This window comes from Stegostoma tigrinum, chromosome 10 (genome assembly GCF_030684315.1).
Source record: "Stegostoma tigrinum isolate sSteTig4 chromosome 10, sSteTig4.hap1, whole genome shotgun sequence".
NCBI classification, from domain to species: domain Eukaryota; kingdom Metazoa; phylum Chordata; class Chondrichthyes; order Orectolobiformes; family Stegostomatidae; genus Stegostoma; species Stegostoma tigrinum.
In genome coordinates, this window is record NC_081363.1 from 48068512 (window position 1) to 48085686 (window position 17175).

A 17175-nucleotide genomic window follows, 5' to 3' on the forward strand; every position below is an offset into this window, starting at 1 on the left:
GAAACGTCAGCTTTTGGGCTCCTAAGATGCTGCTTGGCCTGCTCTGTTCATCCAGCCCCACACTTTGTTATCTCGGATTCTCCAGCATCTGCAGTTCCTGTCATCTCTCCCTATTTATATCAGAACTCTCTTCCCCTCCCTCATTTCTGATGAAGGGTCTAGGCCCGAAACATCAGCTTTTGTGCTCCTAAGATGCTGCTTGGCCTGCTGTGTTCATCCAGCTCCACACCTTGTTATCCCAGTAGCACTTTATCCTCACTCTCTCATCGAAGGAGATGAGATTGACCGAGGAGTGGAACCCTCTCTGCGTTTGGATATAGGGGTGAGCCTTGGGATGTGATTGGCCAAAAGATAGACGCTGGGCTATGATTGGCGTAGGGCTCTTGCTGAGCTGTGATTGGCCATGTTGGTCGAAGCTAAACTGAGATTAGTCAAGCGGCGGAGACCCCACCTCTACAGCTGGTTTTATGGTAGTTGGGTTGCGATTGGCCAAGAACCAGACACCGCCTTGCCATTGGCTGTAGAGTAGCAGGTGCGCTCTGGTTGGCTATTGGAGTAGATAGGACGTTGTGATTGGCCAAGTGGCTAGCCCTGCGCTGCCATTGGCTGAACGTGTGGAAGATGCTCGACGGAGCGCCTGTGCAATAAAGTGGACGTCAACGGGGCGAGTGTGTGCTGAGAGTCCGACTTTCGCCGCTTGGAGGAGAGAGTGACAGTAGCTGGGAGCCGGTGTCACTGCCTGTCTGGTGAGTGGTGAGACCGTGGACGGCACCCTGAGTTAGATAGTTAGACAGACCCCGTCTTTGGGACAGTACTGTTGAACTGAGTGGAGGTTAGGCCCGGTTTTGACCCTACGACCGGGCCGCGGAGGGAGTGGCTGTGACTTAAAAGTGCGATCGGAGCTGGGCATTGATCAGGCCCCAGCTCAGTGCTTCAGTGGGACTGACCTCTGACTAATTCCATGGGCCTGGAGGGTTTCGGCCTGTGAGGACTGACTGCAGTGTTTGCGGGCTTGGGCAGAGCCGCGGTTTGCTCCTCCTGGATGGTGGCTGATTTTTGTTTTGGGATAGTCGAGGGTCTGAGGAGTTTCCCCTCCTCAACTCAAAGCGACCGCATATTTTTTTCTAGTTCGTGTGAGGTAGGGATCCCTTTTCTTTCGCCCACCACTATGTAATGTTGCATAGCCTGGTACCGTGTTTGGCTGTGTTGTCCTTCCTCGCCCATTCCACGATATCCAATCTCCACAATACATTTTTGTTACATATTTAAAGAGCTGCGCAGTTCTTTTTTTGGGGAATCCTGTTAGATTTATACGTGAACGTGAAAAGCAAGTTTTGTTTCATTGTTGCATTAAATTGGGAAAAACCGCTTAATTTACTGCATTTTCATTGCAGTATTCTGTTTAACACAAAATCCCTTAAGACAGTGCTGTAGTTATTGCTCATTGAATATCCTTTAATAATATCTGATCGTTCCCTTCAAGGTACTGACATCCTGACTTGGAAATATACTACTGTTCTTTCACTGTCACTGGGTCAAAATCCTAGAACTCTCCTTTTAATGGCATCTTAAGTCATTCTGCATCAAATAGGTCGCAATTTTTCAAGAAGGCAGTGCTGCATCACTTTCTCAGACAATTGGGGAAGGATAGTAAATGCTGGCCCACAGTTGGTAACATCCACCTCTTGAGTGAATACTAAAACCCAAATCAAATGGTAGTTATTTTTGTGATTGTGATCTGTTAAGGGAACTGCTTATTTAGAATTTGTTCACAATGCAACATTTGTTTTGAACAAAAACAAAAGCTCAGCAGGTCTGGCAGCATTTGTGAAGGGAAAAAAAAAGTTCGTGTTCCCAGTCCAGTGACCCGTCCTCGGTCCTTGGACCCTGGACCCGAAATGTTAACTCTGTTTTCTTTTTCACAGATGCTGCCAGACCTCCTGAGCTTTTCCAGTAACTTTTTGTTTTTGTTCCTGATTCACAGCATCGACAGTTCTTGTGGTTTTTAAATTCTGTCTTTTGAAGTACGTGTGTTGACAACCCAATGATAGATTGGCAGATAGGCTGGGCTTCTTTCAATGGAGCGTAGGAGTTTCAACGGTGATGTTGTAGAGGTTCATTATAATCATGAGTGGCATAGATAAGGTGAATAGCAAAAGTTTTTTTTTTCACCTCACGTAGGGGATTTCAAAACATGGAGGCATACTTTTAAAGTGAAAGGAGAGAATCAGGGGCAACTTTTTCACAATAGAGGGTTTGTATGTGTGATGAACTGCCAGTGGAAGTGATAAGTACAGTTATGTGTCCAGATGTTTGGCTGGCATGGTTGAGTCAGGCCAAAGGGTCTGTTTCCATGCTGTATGATTTTATAAGCAAAACTAGCTATTTTTCTTCACCCTAATGTGGAGATTTTGGGTTTTGATTGCAGCTAAGTAACATTGCCTAGCCTTTGTGTGGCACCAATGACCATCGCTGTTTCGTGGCAATCTAACCACCACCACCCCTGACACTCAATGGTTACCATTACTGAATCCCCATGATCAATGTCCTTGGTGTTTTCACTGACTACTAAAGCAGCTGGCCGTGCCATGTAAGTGCAGAGGCCACAAGAGGAGACTAGGAATACTGCAGCAAGTAACCGATGCTGTAAGCCTGTCGACTGTCTCCAAGGCACAATCAGGAATGTGATGGGATGCACCTCATTTGTCTGGAAATGTGTAGCTGCAGCAACACTGTAGGTGCTTAATACCATTCAGGGCAAAGCAGCCTGCTTGGGTGACACTGCACTTGCCAGCATTCAACTCGCTCCACAACTGACCCTCAGTAGCAACTACAAGATGCATTGCAGAAATTTGTCAAAGGTCCTTAGCACCTTCCAAACTCATGACCACTTTCATCTCGAAGACTAAAAGCAGGATATCACCTACGAGGAAAGTGATCATCTACAAGTTCCCCTCCAAGCCAATCACCATCCTGACTTGAAAATGTTCCTTCACTGTCTCTGGATCAAAATTGTGGAATTTGTTTCAATTTATAGCACGGGGACTGCAGTGGTTCAAGAACACAGCTCATCCCTCTTTCTTGAGTCAGTAGTGATGGACAATAAATGGTGACCACCTAGCGACACGCATGTCCTGTAAGTGAATTTTAAAAAAAAAACTGAAGTGGAAATGCTGAGTGGCCTGGAGTATAGTAAGATCTTGTAAATGTACAAGAAACTGAGTTTTACATGGTATCAGTTGGACTTTTCTTGGTTCAGTGGATGGGTAAGAATCTAGATTGTTACCTACCAGCATTCAAGAGCTTCTGACCAGTTGCCATTTGGTTAGTGCTATGATGGAAGCAACATCTTAACTGAAATGTTTTAAGAAGTGTACTGAAGACAAGATAATTGAGTATGGTGAGATCAAAGGTCCAAGCTGATTACATTTGGGACGATCTAAACAAGATGATAAGAAATAGGAACAAGAGTAGGTTGCTTGACTGTTAGAACTTACTCTGTCGTTCAGTAGAATTGTGGCTGATCCAATCCACTGTCCCTCCTTTTTTCCCCCAAGAACCCTTGAATTCCTTTACTGATGAATAATCCATCTATCTCAGCCTCCCAAAACTTTGTCGCAACACAGCCAGTCCTCTGAGAAAATAAGTTCCTTCTCGTCTCAGTCTTAAGTTGTTGCCCCTTAATTTTTGAGGTAATGCTGCATGGCCCAGCATACTCTCATATACTGAACCATCCTTTCAGCATTTTTCTTGTCAAGCCCTTAAGAAACCTAATTGTGTAAATGAGATCACCTCCCACTATTCTCAAACTGAGCGAATAAAATTGAACTTGCTTAACTTTCTGATTATAAGACAGCACCTACATACTGAGGATCATTTCAGTGAACCTGTTGTGAACTGCTTCCAATGAAATGATATTTCCTTAAATGAAGGCACAGTACTCCTGAAGAACACAAGGTGACCAAGGGCAGAGAAACTTGATTTTGCGTTTGGCTGTGTCAGATTGTAATGAATAAGTATTAAAGGAATTCTTTAGAAAAGCAATTCTTGGTGTCAACCACATTCAAAGCATTAGCATTACTTATCCATTCATAATTATGTTGTGACACCACATCTATCTTATAATGTGGGATTGGCTTCATAGGATGAGAGCATCAGCTTATGTTTCCTTGAGGGTATTTATGAATGGTTTAGCTTTTACGACATAAAAACAGAAATTGCTCGACAAGTTCAGTGGGTCTGACACATCTGTGAAGAGAAATCAGAATTAACATTTTGGTCCTGTGACCCTTCCTCAGAACTTTGTAGTTCTCTTGGTTTTTATTTAGCTTTTATGATAGTCTAGTGACTTCTTACCTGGACACCTGACCACAAATGCCCACATTTTTTAGCATTCCTTTTCATGACCTGACATAATGCTTTATGGATAAGTAAGGAATGAAGTGACTTGCAGTTCATTCTGTAATGTGTGTTCTATAAATATTGGCAAATGTATTAAATTGTTGAAAATGCGCCTCTTCCATTTTTTTTTCAACCAATAGTTGTCTTATGAAGCAAGTTAATTACCACTGTGCAAAGACTAGCACTAATCACTTCAAATTTTAGACCTGTTCTGATGTCGTTAGACAAAGAAAACGTAGTAGCGCAAAGGCAGATATGATTTCTATCCTTTTCTGATTTTACTAGTTCCCCACTCTGAATTGGAGTTCTGAAATGAAAACAGATTCTACAAGTGAAGTGGAAGGATTGGACAAGTGAATGAAGGTTTCTATCTTTATATCACAGGCATAAGGAGTGGGTGTAAAGTAAAGGATGAGATGAATTATGGTGGAGCAGAGAGCTACATGTACTGGAAAGCAATCTGCAGAATGAAAGTTTAAAATCCCACATTGCCAGTTGTAGAATTTGAATTTACTTCTGAAGTTCTTGAATTAAACAAGTTTTTTTTTCTCCAGAATTATGTTTTAAGAAAGGATGTCTTTTGTCTTAAATGAGTTGATAGCCTATTTATGAATAGAGTTCCTGGTTGACTCTTAATTAGCTTAAGTGTCAAATTGTTTGTTCCACAAAGGTAGCTTACCTGTATGCTCCCAAACTGATTAGGAATAGTCGTTGAATGCTGGTTCCATATAATGTTTTTAGAAATCCATCTTTTAGTTGATGGCTGCCCTTAATTCCATAGAGAACCTGGCTTTCTCATTGAATCCTTGATACACCTACCTCCCAAAAGCAGCTGTGCAGTTCTAAAAATTTCTTTGCTCTGAATACCGATCTCCATTCTCGTAGAATCTTCAAGTTACAGAACAGAATGAGGTTGTTCTACCCATAGTGTCTAAGCTGGCTGATTTAACTGTGTCCATTTTAATTTCACTTTGCAATTCTTGGTTGGCAGACTGGCTGATAGCCGTTCTTTGAGTGCAGATCCAGTTTCTTTGAAATGAGTAGGGAGTTTCTATCTCAACCATCCAAACCACATGGAATTCCCAAGCCCATCAATCTCTGGGTGAAAAAGATTTTCCTCTAATCCCTTTTAGTCTTAACAACAGTTGCTTTCACATCTGTGCCCTTGAAGGGCTGTTGTGGCTCATCGGTGATGTCCCTGTTTCTGCCCCACGTTCAAGTCTGACTTGCTCAGAGGTGACTTATGATGTATCTGAACAGGTTGATTTTTAAAATTATCTGAATCTGTGGGAACTGACTCAGTACGGTAAACATACCTTCCCTGTCCACTCCATTCAAGCTCTTCCTACCCACCTCTCAGCCTCCTGTGCTCCAAGCAAAATGATTCCAGCCTATTCAGTCTTTCCTTTGTGTTGCAATTTTGAAGTCCTGGTGACGTTATTGTAAATCTCATCCATGCTGTCTGCACGGTTTTTTTTGTACTTCCTGAAATGTGGTGACCAAAACACTCTACAAGTTCAGTCGTGGCCCAAGTGTGTTTTAATAGTACCAATATTACATTCTTGCTTTTGTATTCAGTGACTTTGCAAATGAAAGATGACCTCCCATATGTTTTATTTACTACTTGATTGACCTGAAGACATGAGCTCCAAAGTCTGTTTCTCTACTCAACACCATCAATATCTTTACATATGATTTGTCTCCCATTGCTTTGTTTGCCCTTGTCAAATGTATAACCTTGCACTTCTCTGGAATCAATTGAGTTCACCACTTCTGCCCAATTCAGCAAACCTTTGATATTATCCTGCAGTCAACAGTCATCCTCTCACTATAAACCACCCAGTGTATTTTTGTCCTTTGTTAATTTTCTAATTGTACCTAATTCATTGATATACGCCACATTAAGGCTTGTGGAATACCAATGGAAACTGTTAACCACGTTTTTGTGTATTGTCATTGGATCCGAATTGATTTAGTATGCCACAATCTTTCATTCCATCGCCTTTAATTTTTCTGACCAGCCTATGTGGGACCTTATCAACTGCCTTACCCATTCTCGACAGTATCTACCGTCCTTGGTGTTCTGCATTATTCCTCATAAAATTAGTTGTTAGCAAAAACAAAAACTGTATAACGATCCCTGATTAATTTGTCTTTCTAAGTAGTATTTCATCCTTTTTCCAGATTGATCTGCTGAGATCAGACTGACCGGCCCTTGATTATTTGGCCTGTACCTGTCTCTCTTTTTGAATAATTGTGTGTTTACAGGATGCCAGTTCTCCGGTATTTCACTGGCCCCTAATGAGGATTTGGAAATTATCATCAGAGCATCTGTTATTTCCTTCCTGGTTTTTTTTTTTAGCACAGGATACCATTCATTCTGGCCTTGGTGATTTATCCACCATCAAGGAGATCAGTTCCTCTTCCATTATTTCAGTTCTCAGTGTTTATTTTATGTAAAATTGTGCCTCCTTAAACTAGAATGTTTGTTTGCATTATCTCGCTCCCTTTTGAATACTGCTTCACCATGCCAGAAAGCTGGTAGGGTTCACTTCCACTCTTGGGTGACTGTGTGGAGTTTGCACGTTTTCCCTGTGTCTGCATAGGTTTTCTCCTACAACACAAAGATGTGCAGATGAAGTGGATTGGCCATGCTAAAGTACTCATAGTATCCAGGGATGTGCAGGTTAGATGGATTAGCCACGGAATGCAGGTTTAGGGTAGGGGAGTGCGTTTAGTGGGATGTGCTTTGGAGGCTCTGCAGACTCTGGGCCAAATGGCCTGCTTCCACGTTCTGTGGATTTTGATTCTGATATAAGAACTCTGTTTGCACCTTGTGCATAAATGCACAAGGTATCATGCACTTATCTGATGGGCTGTGCCCTTTGTTTGCTCTTGATGTACTGATGGAACCTTTTGATTTTTCCTTAATTGTGCTAGCCAAATTTTTTGTCTCCTTCCTTTACTTTTCTGATAAATGCTTTGACCTCAGCTTAGTATGATATGTTCCTGTCAGCTTCCTAAATTACTTATTACTCCTAAGAATTAATCTGTTTTGAGATTACCATAGACTTTATTTTGCTTGCCACATATGCTTTTGTATAAGCAGGAAGCTCTGGGGTTAGTAGTACCACTCTCTTTGTCTTTTTTTTTTCCTTTTTTTTCTGGAGACATGTCTGCACTGCCTGTACAAATTTGCTTTTAAATGCCTCCAACTGAGTAGCCATTGACTTTGTTTCAAGTAGTTGGGTCCAGGCCATTTTTGACAGATCATCTCTCAGCTTTGCAAAATTTGCCTGCTGTCCTCAATGTATAAGATTTTTTTTGCTCCTGTTCTATCCTTGTTCCTTTGTTTTTATAATGGTGCTAAACCTAGCTACTATGGCCACCCACTGGTGCTTCATCCATTTTGCCCAGTTTCATTTCCTAAAGACTAAATCTGGAATGGCTTTCTGGTCCTACTGATTTAGCAAGAATTGATGGCACCTCCTTGTGGTGAATAATTGCCAAGGGCCTGCTTTTGGGCAGACTACTGAAGAAGCTTAAAACAATATTCAGTGTACTAATACCATTGCTCATCTCCTCTCCCCAGCTTTACTCAAACATCTGTAGCCCTTTTTTTTTGATCAGTTTCTGACAGCTGCATGTAAATTTTGTTTTGTTTTAATCATGATTCATTTTTGAGGTGCTGATGGTTATCTTTTAGATATGTATGTTGTAACTGTTCAATTTGCTCTTCTGGAGCCATTTCTTCAAGTTCTTGAATGCTGGCTACTAATACAGGGAACCAGTATTTTTGGTTGAATGCAAACTCGTGAAGCAATTTGATTCCAAAGTTGGTTGAATTTTAATTTTAAACTGTGCTCCAGTGGTAGTCCAAGACCTAATGGTTTGCCTCCGGCAATTGCTCTATTTTATGGCACTCCAGTGCTGTAGTCTCAGTAGAAACTTCTTCATAGGTATTTTTAATCAACTTTGTCAGATGTGTTGTGATTTCTGTTGGGATTTGAACTCCAGGTCAAAAGGCCTGAATTGGGGGGATATTTGTGCCAGAAGAGCCCGATACTTTACTTTTGGAGAGTCATGAACAATGCTAAATATTACTGAAGTATCCTGCCTACAATATAAATGTTGGAATGATCCCATATACTCAGTAAATTGAGGCTTTACTTGACTGTGGGGGAATTTGTAGTCATCAAATAAATGACCTGGTGTATTAGAGTACCTAATGTCTGGGCAGGCCAGTCATCTTTTGTGAGTGTGGATTTATTGAGCAATTACTTTACACCTATTGGATTATTGACTCGAGTAAACTTTGAGGTATTTTTGTGTGGGTATTGTTACCTGCCATATGTCAGGATTGTCAGAAATTAATATTTTGCCAAATGTAAACATATGGTTGCTATAGCATGGTGAAACTCTCATGCAAATTGTTAGTTGCATCTGACAAACTGGACTGGACTGTGTAGAATTTGAATTGAGAAGTTCTGGAAATAGTTGACTGGGATTTGTAAACTAGGCTTTCTTTTATGTGCGAGTTTGTGTGAATTTTATTATAAACAAACATCATTTGAAGATGTGAGGTTGTCATTGAGATAGTTGGATGTCAAGTGGAACATGTTTTAGCTGGCTGTTCTGACTTGCTGCTTTTGTTTACATAATAAACAGGAACAATTTTGATTTGTTAAGAGATGGTTGTTTGAGAAGTGCTTCACTTAACTTTCGTGGCTCCAATACAAACTGGCAGACAATTTGAGCAGGAGGTGTGAATCTGGAATAGTTTTGAAGGTGAGGTAATTCTTGTTTTCAGTCTTTTATAAATGCAAACTAGATTTGATATCAAGACATAATTCTTAACACATTGAGTGCTCATCCACTAAATTTGTATAAAGTCATCTTAATGACCCATATTACTGTTGAGCAATAAAAGTAAGATAAGCAAGTTTTCAAAAACTCCATTATTGTAGTAATTTCTAATATAACAGACCCTTTTGGTTAATTGACTTTAATATTAGAGGAAATGAGGTAAATATTGCTTAAAAGACACTGACCCAAGGTGATGAAACTTAGTGTTTTGAAAATAGGTCCAACCTGTTTAGGTCGAACAACAAACCCTTCATCAGAAACTGGATTACAGCTTGTAGCAACTAAGTGTAATTGAAGTTCAGTACAAATTTTTTTAATCAGTTGATAGGGGGTGCAGTTTGAAGAATGCAGATAGGATGGAGGATGTTATGACTGAAGGAAAGGATATTTTGTGATCAATAGTAAGTGGCTACACTTAACAGCATCCATGACAATATAGATATTACAGTAATTCACTTTTGACAATTACCATTTCCTTTAATGGTCCATTTCTTCTCAATGTCTTAAATTCTCCATGGTCTTACCGTAAGTAGTTTTCTTCATTTGTCCAACATGATATTTGCTTTCTGCTAATCTGACTTTGAGCTCTTGTGCACTCGCCTTTTTAATCTCAACAACTGTGGACCTTCACCTGCAAAGGCCACACAAAGAATTGACTTCTGCATCACTTTCTGCACTTTTCTTTTTGAAGATCCTCTCTTTGCTTATTGACCAAACAACATCTTGGTGGCTCTAGCTGATATTCTTTTTATTTTTCACGTTTTAAGTTGTCACAAATATATTCTAAATTCCTTTCAAAAAGGGAATAACTGAAATAACCTGTCCTGTTGCATCCTTTGATGCATAGGATTAAGATTTGGTTTCCTTTGATTTCAGATTTTTGCTTTCAGTTAACTTGCAAATGATACTTTTTTTATTTGAAGTATTGAAATGGCTGAATCCCTTTGCTTCAGAGTTTAGTGTTGATGAGATGCCACAAAAAATTACTCCATATGATTGGGCATGGTTTTGGGGTGGAGTTATTAGCCTGGATTGAGGATTGGTTAAGATCAGAATCAGGATTAATGTGTCTTTGTTCAGGTTGGAAAGATTTGTTCAGGTTGGAAAGATTTAACTTTGGAGTGTCTTTGCATTTCTAGGATAAATTATTTGCCACTTATATTAATTACCTGGACAAGGGAGCAGAGTATTATGTATCCACGTTTAGTGACATTACAAAAATGGGAGTTAGATTTGATGTCGTGTACTTTGGTCAGAAGATTCGAAGGGCATGACTGTTACTTAAGTGGATAGAAGTCCAAAGTCAAAGCACAGGGATCTGGGTGTTCTTGTTCTTGAAGCACAATTAGGTTGGCAGATGCAGCCAGGAAATAAGACCACCAATGGAATTTTGGCCTTTATTACTAAGCTGTTGTGAGTTTAAATATGGGGGAAACTTCTTATTACAACTGTATACAAGATGTAGTGAGTCTGCATTTGTCCTCTTATATGGTTTGGTCCCAGTATTGAAGAAAGGGTGCACTGGTAGTTCAAAAAAATTCACCTGGGTTGACTCCTGTGATGAAAAGGTTAACTTTCCAAGAACAGCCAAACACATTGGATCTTCATTCATTAGAATTTAGATGAGGTGAGGAGGCTTGACATGTTGAGAAGATGTTTTCGCTCGTGAGGGCATTTCAAACTAGGGGACATGGGGACACGTTTCAAACTGAGATGCAAAGGAATTTCTTCCTCCAGAGATAGTGAATATCTGGAATTCTGTAACGCAGAGAGATGTGGAAGTGAGATGACTAAACAGAGCAGGCAAATGGATTTTGAAAGTATTGCGGAGTTGATAGAGAGTAGATCAGCCATAATCTTTGTGAATTGCGGGGATGAATGGTCTGCTGCTGTTTCATGTATTGCTAAGTCAACAGCAATTTGCCTTGCTGCTTAAATGTAAAGTTGTGCTCCTGAGATGCTGCTGGGCCTGCTGTGTTCATCCAGCCTCACATTTTATTATCTTGGATCCTCCAGCATCTGCAGTTCCCATTATCTTTGAGATCTGTCTGCCTGATTTGAACTTTGCCTAAATATTGAAAAACAAGGTAGTGTTGATAAAGCAAACTGACACTTGAGCTCTGAATTAAGGTAACGGGCTGAACAGCAAATGAATTGGTATTTAATTTTTCCTTTAGGGAAATTTAGCTAATTTTTGGGGTTCATAGTAAGCAGGGTGTATTCATCCAAAAGTGTCTGGAGATCCATAATCTTGAGTTCCACCATATTTCTTTTGGAGAGTAAGGCTTGTCACGTTTGGAGGTTATAACATTAACCAGGTGGAAAATGGGGTAATAGTGTTGATTCAGTTTTTACTGTAGACATGTATGTGTCAAGGCTTTGGTCAGATATAGAACAAAATGTAAGCTGTAAACCCATATTTGCTGTCTGACTCAAATTTTTGTCGATATTAGATAAATTAGAAGCTTTCATTATGCTTTGGAATATCTCTAGAGAAGATGTCTTTCTTTCTTTCTTTCTTTCTTTCTTTCTTTTTTTTTGTTTTGGAATGTCCACGTATTTGTGCACACTGTTAGTCGTCAGGACACCACTTTTCTCTGTTTTTCTTCTCTCTTTCACCCCACCCCCCCCCCCCCATCCCCAAAAAAAACGAAGTATCACCAAGAACTGATTTTAATGCTTGTTACCAGGTATCATCAAATCAAAACCAAGCTTGGTTGTGTGAAAATTGGCACTACACCACCCCTACCCTCTCCATAAATAGGTGCAATACATATTCATGCACAACCACAAATTGTGATGCTGTTTTAAGCTAGCACAGAACAGATGCAAGAATTTTTAAATCTCAAATTGGTTTATATTTAATCTCACTGAGAATACTTTAAGCTGGTTGTACTTGACCTTGACACTTAAGTTCTTGGTGAACAGAGCTGAGATTATGGAGCAGTTTACCTTTTTGCGAGTAATCCTCCTAGTGTTTGCTTGATTTCACAATATCATACAACTTGCCAACCTTTTTGCCAAATTTAAAATGGCATGTTGGCTACCACAATTTCTTTCAATTATCTAAGTCAACCAACCTGGGTTTTGAAAATTTTCTTTCAAATGGCAATTCTTTGAAGGATCAAATTTTACTTTGTCATGATACAAGTTATATTTTGAAAATATACCCTAGCAGATGTTTTGCATGTGCCTCCAGATAATTCCAGCAACATTGGAAATTTAACACAGTAGAACATGTTGTTATCCTAGCAGAGATAGATGTGAACAGCAAAGCTGATCCAGAAAACCCCAGTTTTTTTCTCTTCTGCCACAGTGTCAAAATGGCAGCATCTAGCTGTTAAATTGTCCCAGTTTAGTCACTTCAGTTGTATTGCATTTGAGTTTTCAGTTAAATTTTGTTTGTTTCTTGCAGAAGTTTTGTTTTCAATCAAATCTGATTAAGTGCTATTTTTTGTCTTTTTATATTTGTTCTGTTTTCATTGATTAGAAATGTGCTCTTTCTTCCATTAGCACAGTCCTTGAGGTTGAGGTTCTAACTAAGAATATGGCTCCTTTCCCCTGCCACTTCATTGAATGGTTGCCTGCATGGATGGTATTGTGGCTCAGTGGTTAGCAGTGCTGTCTCAGTGCCAGGGGGATCCGGGTTTGATTTCGGGCTTAGTCTGCATGGAGTTTGCAAGTTCTGTGGTTGTGGGTTTCCTCCTAGAGCCCAAAGATGTGCTGGTTAGGAGGCTTTTTCATTGTAAATGTGGGGTTACTGAGATAGGGTAGGGAGCTGGTTCTGGGATACTCTTGAGAGTTAGTACTTTCTCAATGGGCTGAATGGCTTCTTTCCGCACTGGAGGCAATCTGTTTTGAAGATGTATCGACTAGGTATCATTCACTTTTTTTGGAAAATGTAATTTGAGCTAATGACACTCCTTTGTTTAAATTGAATGGTTTCATTGCTGTGTATAGTTGGCTACCAATTTTTACAAGTCTTTCTCGTATTTGTGTCTTGCTCGTATGCTTTTCAATGTTTGACTGCATAAGGTTGGTTGTCTTTTGGATGTGAACTGCTAAATGTGCTGAAGGCTGGTCAACTACTGTGTGCACAAAAACAACTTGAGAGCAGTGTTTTGACTGGCATAATTTTCTGAAGATGACACATACCAAAGTATGTAGAAATCAAAACTAACCCGTTTTTTTGGAACATTAGGACAATGAAGGATGTGCACTTGTTGCACAAAATATAGGACTTTTGTTAAGCTTTTAAGTGCCTATAGCCTTTATAATCATTTAAATTGGGCTCTGGTTGTGTTTCTGTACAAAACTGAAATCCACTGCACACCATCACCAAGCTCAGAAGCAATGTCTTGAGTTGTATGCATCTTTTAAACTTCTGGAAATTGCAGATAACTGCCAAATGTGCCAACATTTTTGAAATAGCCACATTTCTTCAAAAGAACATAAGAGCTAGGAGCAGGAATAGGCCATCGGGCCCCTTGAGCCTGGCGCCCACCCCCCACCCCAACCCCCCAATTTAATAAGATCATGGTTAATCTTTTTGAGACTTAGCTCCACTCACCGTAACCCTTAATTCCTTTACTGTTCAAAAATGTATCTAGCCTTGCCTTAAAAACATTCAGCGAAGTAGCTTCAACCACTTCACTGGGCAGGGAATTCCACAGATTCACACCCCTTTTGGGTGAAGTTCCTCCTGACCTCAGTCCTACATCTGCTTCCCTTTATTTTGAGGCGATGCCCTCTAGTCCTAGTTTCACCTGCTCGTGGAAACAACCTCCCTGCCTCCACCTTTTATCTATTCCCTTCATAATCTTGTATGTTTCTACAAGATCTCCCTCATTCTTCTGAATTCCAATGAGTATGATCCTTTTTTTTAACTCAGTCTGTCCTCATAATCCAACCCTGTCAACTCTGAAATCAACCAAGTGAATCTCCTGTGCAACGCCGCCCCCCCCCCCCCCACCCACCCACCCACCGTGCACACGGGTTAGTATGTCTCTTCGCAAGGTAAGGAGACCAAAACTGCACACAGTACTCCAGGTGTGGCCTCACAAGGACCCCATATAGCTGCAGCATAGCCTCCCTGTTTTTTTTTAAACTCCATCCCTCTAGCAATGACAGACAAAATTCCATTTGCCTTTTTAATCACCTGCAATCCTACTTTGTGATCCATGCACAAGGACACCCAAGTCCCTCTGCACAGCAGCATACTGCAACTTTTTACCATTTAAAGCATAGTCCATTTTGCTGTTCTTCCTACCAAAATGGATGACCTCACATTTATCAACATTGTGCTCCATCTGCCAGACTTCTGCCCACTCACTTAGACTATCTATATCCGTCTGCAGACTTTGTGTCTTCTGCACACTTTGCTCTACTACCCACCTTAGTGTCATCTGGAAATTTTGACACACAGCACTTAGTCCCCAACTCCAAATCATCTATGTAAATTGTAAACAGTTGCGATCCCAAAACTGACCCTTGAGGCACACCACTAGTCACTGACCGCCAACCAGAAAAATACCCATTTACCCCTACTCTTTGCTTTCTACTGGTCAACCAATCCTCAATCCATGTCAATACATTACCTGTAATACTATGCAACTTTATCTTTATGTAGCAGCCTTTGGTGTGGCACCTTGTCAAATGCCTTCTGGAAATCTAGATACACTACATCCACAGGCTCCCCATTGTCCACCATGCAAGTAATGTCCTCCAAAGAATTCCACCAAATTAGTCAAACATGACCTACCCTTCGTGAACCATGCTGGGTGTTCCCACTAGGACAATTTATATCCAGATGCCTTACTGTTTCTTCCTTAATGATAGATTCAAGCATTTTCCCTAGTACCAAAGTTAAGCTAACTGGCTTCAAGTTACCTGCTTTTTGTCCACTTTTTTTTTTAAACAGTGGCATCACATTGGAAAACAGCCAATCTGTGGGAACCACCCCAGAGTCCAGTGAATTTTGCTAAATAATTACTAGTGCATTTGCTATTTTTCCCATCACCTCTTTTAGTACTCTGGGATGCATTCCATCAGGACCAGGAGACTTGTCAGCCTTTAGCCCCATTAGCTTGGCCAGCACTACCTCCTTCGTGATAATAGTTTTTAGGTCCTCCTTTGTTATAACCTTCTTGCTATTAGTTTTTGGCATATTATTTGTCTTCCACTGTGAAGACCGACACACAATAACTGTTTCATGTCTTGGCTGTTTCCTCATTTCTGGTTCTTAAGTTGACCTTCTCATCCTCTAAAGGACCAATGTTTACCTTCACTCTTTTACAATTTACTTTTTTTTTGCTCCCATTCTACCTGTTCTAACTCGTTCCTTGTTCCTTCGTAGTCTCCTTTTGTTTAAGCACAGGGCACAAGTACTGGATTTAACCTTCTCATTCTCCATTGGTATTTTAAATTCAACCATACGGTGATTGCTCCTTCCGAGAGGATCCCTAACTGTGAGATCACTAATTATTCCTGTCTCATTTTATGTAGGACTAGATCTAGGATAGCTTGCTCCCTCACAGGTTCCATTACATATTGTTCAAGGAAATTCTGTGAACTCCTCAAGGTTGACGTGACCGACCTGGTTTGACCAATCGATATGTAGATTAAAATCCCCCATGATAATTGCTGTCCGTTTTTTTTACATGCATTAGCTATTTCACTGTTTATTGCCTGCTCTGCCATGATGCCATTATTTAGTGGCCTATAGACCACACCTATCAGTGACTTCTTCTCCCTGCTATTCCTAATTTCCACCCAAATGGATTCAGCGTTTTGTTCAGTAGAACCTATATCCTCTCTCACTACTGCCCTGATATTATCCTTAAAAATCAGAGCAACACCACCTCCCTTACCTTCCTGTCTGTCCTTCCGAACAATTTGATACCCCTGGATATTCAACTCCCGGTCATGACCGTCCTGTAACCATGTCTCTGTAATGGCTGCTAAATTGTACCCATTTGCCAAGATTTGCACCGTCGATTCATCCACCTTGTTTCAAATGCTCTGAGCAGTCAGATAAAGTGCCCTAATGCCAGTTTGTGCACCTTCTTTTTGGGTTATTTCCACCATTACTAACGGCTCTTGTTCTCCTTTTAACTTTTTTTTCCTAATTGTTTCAGTGGAGCTCAAGTTTCCTCATCACCTGCTGCTTTGCCTTACGTTAATTGTTATGCTCCGTCTACGCTCACTTACTGTTTCACTCTTCTCTTCTCTTCCGCGCACCCCCCCCCCCCCCCCAACTTACTAGTTTAAAGTCTTATTAACCACCCTCTTATCTAACAGTGGTACATTTGAATTTTTGGATAAAGATCAAATTTTGTTTGTCGAAGCTGGTTTTAAACAATGTGAACTTGGACTAGCTCTGCTCATCATATCTATCTTTACTTTTCATCCTGAAAAAAAAACCTATGATCCACCTCCGATTTATTTTTGTTATTTCCACTTCTTGGCCTGATGTTGAGTTCAACTTATTGAGACAGTTTATCCCTCACTTTCTGAAAACCTGTGTATCTCAATACAGTTGCTTTAAAGTGGCTTCACAATAAAACCATGTTAACTGTTCCACTTTTTTGAATTTCTTGTATACTCTTACCATATGGCTCATGCTTGCAAACATCCAATGTACCATTTGATCAAAACTTTACGTTAACTTTGGCCCCTCAGCTTTTGACCTCTGATGTTAAAATCGTGGCTTCTGCACCTCTGCCTTCATTCTTGGCAGACTGCTACATATTAGCATCAATTTGAGCTATAACCCTGTGCTCCCATTCTCTTTCCTAGACAACAATGATTTATCATTTGGATGTTAGGTTCAGAATTCCCTCTCCCTTGCTTAATCCTTCTGTAGTATATCATTGTAAACTTCTTGGTCATTGCTGCCTCCTTGTCCTG

General features: G+C 40.4%; 1 protein-coding gene across 4 annotated transcripts in view; it reads left to right on the top strand.

The window, feature by feature from the left end:
• The first annotated feature begins 625 nt into the window (after positions 1-625).
• Positions 626-17175, top strand: part of ktn1 (kinectin 1) — a 130221-nt gene continuing 113671 nt past the window's right edge. For 3 of the 4 annotated variants that reach the window (XM_048537215.2, XM_048537218.2, XM_048537219.2), the window contains exon 1: positions 626-746. The gene's annotated coding sequence lies outside the window, so the exon portion shown is untranslated. Of the gene's footprint in view, positions 747-4724; positions 4765-17175 lie in introns of those variants that run through there. The other variant, XM_048537216.2, reaches the window with a different exon arrangement.